The following is a 5,677-nucleotide window of genomic DNA, read 5'->3' as shown; positions in this document are numbered from 1 at the left end:
CGCGGCGCCCCCGCCGCCGCCTGCCCAGGCCCGGACCCGCGGCGGCTGCGGCGGGAGGGTGGGGCCGGGGCGGGCCGGGGGCGGGGCTGGAGAGAGCCGGGGGGGCGCGGGGGGATCGCCCGGACGGAGCTGGGGAAGGGGCGGGGTTGTCCGGGGCCCTTGGGGTGTGTCTCGGGGCAGAAAATTGGACCCTGCGGAGGGAAGGGGCTTTTGGGGCTGGAAAGGAGGTTCCTGAGTGCGACAGACAGCAGAGCCAGGTCAGCCCCTTGTACCCTCAGGTTCATTCCCTTCTCCTCCATCCACTCTTAGGGTTCCTCCATTCCCTTCCCTGTTCCCACAGATCACCATCATTCCTCTCCACCCACGCTTATCCCATGTTCATTCTCCATTCGTGCCCAGGTCTGCCCATTCCCTTCTGCCTGTGTCCAGCCCACACCAGTCAGTGCTGAAGGCATCCAAATGTCCATGATGGTCACCTTCCCCTTCTTTGCATCTCCAGTTCGAGACTTTTTTCCATTCTACCCTGAGTGGACAATCCTGGCTAATGCTCAGCACACAGGAACAGAAGCTCTGGAGTCATTTGTTGTACACCTGAATTCCCCATGGAGCTCCTTGAATACTGCTCAGGACAAAGTCGTTCCAAGCTACAGTTGCCTGATGAAATATTCCAAAATGATGATGGCCCATGTGATGCAAGACTTGCAGCAAGATGGTTTGCTACAGGTGCCTTTCCAGACAGTCCATCATGGCCTCTCCACATTTTCTTCTTCAGAGCCAGAAGCTGGTGGTCCTGCATACAGCCCTTGAGCCTCCCATGCCACCTCAACTGCCCTGCTCCTTTCCACACAGTCATCCACAGAGCTCGCAGTTTTTGGAAGTGCAAAATGGATTTTCCATGCTTGGTCCCTCTCTTTCAGTGAGGCGTTGCCTCTTTGCTTGGCCTCATTCACGCATTTCATGGGCTAACATGCCTCTGATTTTGTGAGACACCCTCCTCTCCTATTTGCATTTTAATCCTGCTCCTATGGCCTGAGAACAGTACCAGCTCCATAATCCAGCCTTGCAATTGTCCACAATAATTTCTGTCTCCTGGTGGCAGCTGCTTTTTTGGAGACAGGCTTTTTCTTCTGTGTCTGTCCAGAGCTAGTTGGATTTCTAACACTTGATTCAAGCACTTTGTGCTTGGGACATTATTTGCCCAACCCAGCCCAACAGAGAGAGCAGGGGAGGCTCGTGGCTCCCTGTGTTCAGATGTGTCTGAGGGGTCACAGGTCTCACCTTGACTTCTGCTTTCCCCAGACTTCCACCTTTTCCAGTTTGCAGGAGTGAGCTCACCCCTGCCAGGAACAAGCCTATTATGGTGACTAGCAGTGCTCTGGTATCCTCTGCTGCACGTCTCTCCTTGTCCTTAACACACATTTCACTTTCAAAAACCACACTCAGCCGATCAGACGGGAGGCAACAACCCCAACACAAACTCTTCCCACTCCTCTTCTGGCTCATTCAAGCCCACCAAGGTGAAGGTAACTCTCTCCCGGCAATGTCTTGAAGCTTAAGGGCGATGATGGCCCATGTGATGCAAGACTTACAGCAAGGGAGGAGAATCTGGGGATGGCGCAGAGCAGAACTTATGAACTGTATGAAATGTCATATGGGATGTTTCAGGGAACAGGCATGAGAAGGGGAAAGGGAGGGACTAGGGGAGGAAGAAAAGAGAGAAAATATTTTGGTGATGTGTAGGCAGTGGTAGATATGCCTGCCTGCCTCAGCAGCATGTTTCAGCACTGCAGTCTGTCCTAGACCCTCACTAAATCATATTTCTTCTGTGCAGTGGTGCTGTTCAGAGCTTCCTGGGAAAGAGTGGTGAAGTTTTGGGTGGTTCATGAGAGGAAAAGGATAAGAAAAGTATAACGATAAGGATAAGGAAAGCCTATACCCATTATACTTCTCAGGGAAAGGTATGAGACATCTTGTAATTCTACAGCTTCCATAATTTTCTGGTGTTGGCCCTGAAGAGTGAGAGATCTGGGTTTGGTTTGGTTTGATTTGTGCTTGAAGCAGAAGTACGGTGGCAAGTGTCATTTTTGGTGCTGGGTTAGAAACCAAAACTCTCTTCTTCTGGCCTGAATAATGAAATCCTGGAGAAGTGGAAAAGGATTTCTCCTTGTAGAGATTGAATTTTATCTTCCTAGTACAATCACCAGCTAGATCTCTTCACAATATAAGGGGGATCTCTCAGTCCCTCTGATACTTCCCTCAAAAAGAGAAAAAACAACTCACAGGGCTTCCTTGGAGCAGTCTGGGTTCTCAGATCTGTCAATTGCAGATCAAAAGACACCTAAAGAGGCTCATTACCTGTCATGAAAGCACTCCATAGCTGAAATCAGATTCAGATCTCAGCAGGTCCAGCTCAGTTTTACCTAAGACAACAAAATAGATAACTTGACTCCTAACCAGATCTTTTGTATAGGCCATATTTCCAGGGAATAAACATACAAGGTTTCTCTCTGCACTGCTCCTGAGACAAAAGACAGAATCTCCTTCAAAGAAAATATCCATGTTCCATCAGGCAATTTTTTCCGGTGTGTGTCTTCATTCACTCTGGAGAAGGAGGTTTCTGGTTGTGACAGATCAATAATTTTCAGGTTATGAAAACCCTTCATAAAAGAAATCAAGTGAAATCTTAGGCAGCAATTCTGCTTTTCCACCACCTTCCTCCCAGCTACTGGAAAACCAAGATCATGCTATGCAGCCCAGATTCAGTTATCTGTAGTTATCAAATATCCCTGTCCCAACACCCCACCTGGCAGAAAAAAAACCACAGCTTAAGCTGTTTCTGTGCTTCCACCATCACTTATTTCCACCTCAGTTGTGCAAGTCAAGCAGAGAGGAAAGGAAGAGACCACAAGATGAACTCAGACAGGTCCAAATCAACCCCCTAAACCTATGGAATCAAGACTTTGAAATGCAGAAAAAATCCCAGAGCATCACATTTGATGCAGTAACTCATTTGAAACTGTAATTCCAATAAGCCTTTTTTTTCCCTCTGTTTAACTGCCTGGTTTCTGTAAACAGCACTGATTTGCAGAGCTGCTGTGAGCTATTGGCACTATGGATTGAATTGGTACATACAGTTCCATCCCATATCCCAGAGAGTTCTCTGGAGCACTGCCTCTTGCATAAGATTTTTTAAGAAATGCTGTTAATATCCTCTGATCATTTCACACCTCTCTTATAATACTGAGTGCAGAAGTATCCATAGTTTCAGTTTCTCAAGCTGCTTCACACACACTCAGATAACACATTTAAATTTTGCTGTCACCCACTACTAATTCATCTCAGAAAGCCCGGAACCCTGGGGGTGGGGATTGACAGTGAGGAAATCAATTCCCTGCCAGTTTGAAGCACACACACCCTGGAACACAAATAATTAATATGAGGAACCAGTACTTCTCACAGGAACTTAAAATCAGCAGCTAAAATGTTGAGTGTTAGTAAGAGTAAATGCTGCTCTTGGCTTCATCTAATTTCCTGGAGACAGTTCTGATTCTTCCCAGAACCAGCACCTCAGGCCACCAAACAGCTTCAGCTACTTTGTTAGTGGAGGAATTAATCAGAACTTTGCAACTCTTTAACCACTGGATCACCAGTGCAAAGTGGCTGTTTTCCTCTGCTAATTCACAGCATTCCTACCAGTGATGTGAAATTATATCCAGAGGTTCTAAGCATATTTTTACTGCTTTAAACTAAAATCTAAATGACCTCCATTGCAGCAGTACTGGTCCCTTTTTAATTAGTTCCACTGCCTAATAGTGATGATGAATAAAGACTTGAGGTACATGCTAAAAAGTATAACAAGGAAACATATAAACCTTAAGCTATATAAATATATGGGGGGAAACATTGCACCAGCATCGAATTTCAACTACAGAAATACAGTTTGTCTTCATTTAAACCAGGTAAGAATTAGTGTCTGGTGTTATTACTTAACCTTTTATTAAAGGCATTATTTAATTTTATTTTTCTAGGTTAAAGGCTATGCAATACACTTATATTCAGCAGTTTATGAAGAGGAAGCTCCACTGGCCTTATTGTGAAGGTAGAACATGGATTATCACCTACGCTTTCTCATGTTTAAGTATTTGCAAACAGCTAATCAGCCCACTGAGACAATGTCTGAAATTACTGTGTGGTTTCACATTTGTGTTGCACTAGGTTTGTTCTTTTTTTCTTTGGTTACTACACGAGCCATCAAACAACAACGAAAAATCTGGGTTTGTTTTCATTTTAATGATGAAAGTAGATTCTCCATTTACTAAAAAGGCTTAATTCACATTTACTATCTGTGCTCCCAGTTTTAACCCTGTTGGAAGCTTTCATTTCAACAGCCTAAGGCTGACATGCACAACCTTTAGGAAAAGCATAACTGCAAACAGAAATGAATGTCTACAAATATAATTAAACATTCTAAATGAAAAAGATCAGCAAAGGTGGTTTTCAATGCTCTTCTTCGCCCTTTTCATGATGCAATCATTAAGGTTGAAAAAGACCTCTGAAATCACCGAGTCCAACCTGTGACCAATCACCACCTCGCCAGCCAAACTAGAGCACTGAGTGCTAGGTCCCGTTGTTTTGTACACAGTTCCAGAGATGGTGATTTCACCCCTGCCCTGGGCAGCCTGTTCCAGTGCTTTTTCACCCTTTCCATGAAAAAAAAACTTCCTGATGTCCAACCTGAACCTTCACTGGTGCAGCTTGAGACCATTTCCTCTTATCCTGTCCCTTGTTCCCTGGGAGAAGAGCCTGATTTCCACTCTCCTGTCAAGGAGTTGAAGACAGCGAGAAGGTCCCCCCTGAGTCTCCTTTTCTCCAATTGGAGCCCCCCCAGCTCCCTCAGCTGCTCCTCGTAGGACTGACACACAGACCCTTCCCCAGCTCCGGTCCCTTCTCTGGACATGCAACAGCCCCTCAATGTCTTTCTTGCCGTCAGGGGCTCAGAACTGGATGCAGCACTCGAGGTGTGGCCTCACCAGTACCCAGGACAGAGGGAAGTCACTGGCCTGGTCCTGCTGGCCACACTCTTGCAGGTACAGGCCAGGAGGCCAAGGGCACACGCTGGCTCATGTTCAGCCACTGTGAACCAGCATTCCCAGGGCCTTTTCCAACAGGGCAGCTTTCCAGCCGCTCTGCCCCAAGCTTGTGGCGCTCCCTTGCACTGCCTTGCCTTGCCTTTCAACCACTCCCTTGCATTGCCTTTTGTACCCTGTCCCTCCCTTGCATTACCTTGATTATGCCTCCCTTGCCTTCCCCTCCCTACCCCTCCCTTGCCTTCCCTTACCAAGCTCTCACGTGCCTTGTCCACCATTCCCTTGCCTACCCCGTCCTTGCCTTCTCCTCCCATGCCTCGATTTGCCTTCCTTTGCCTTGCTGTACCATTCCCTCCCTTGCCTACCTGTTCCATGCCTTGTTTTTCCGACCCCTTCCAGGCCTTGCCCGGAGGTACCCGAACCCACGGGAGCGCTCCTGGACTCGCCCCTCGCTCGCCCGCCCTCCCGAGCACCTGCGGCCCCCACGGCCGCCGCCCCACGGACTCCGGGCCCCGCCAATCGCGGCCCGAGGCAGCGCCCGGCCCCGCCAATCGCGGCCCGCCTTTCTTCGCCTCGTCCAATCACAGCCG

At 47.9% G+C, this 5,677-nt stretch overlaps 1 protein-coding gene across 1 annotated transcript in view; it reads right to left on the bottom strand.

The window, feature by feature from the left end:
* Positions 1–28, bottom strand: part of LOC121663306 (amyloid-beta A4 precursor protein-binding family B member 3-like) — a 5,870-nt gene extending 5,842 nt beyond the window's left edge. The window contains exon 1 of the mRNA XM_042025415.1: positions 1–28. The gene's annotated coding sequence lies outside the window, so the exon portion shown is untranslated.
* Between the last annotated feature and the right edge of the window lie 5,649 nt (positions 29–5,677).

This window comes from Corvus kubaryi, unplaced genomic scaffold (assembly GCF_017639235.1).
Source record: "Corvus kubaryi isolate FWS band 111438036 unplaced genomic scaffold, C.kubaryi_AGA036_p1.0 37270, whole genome shotgun sequence".
NCBI lineage: Eukaryota > Metazoa > Chordata > Aves > Passeriformes > Corvidae > Corvus > Corvus kubaryi.
This window is presented reverse-complemented; position numbering and strand designations above follow the sequence as displayed.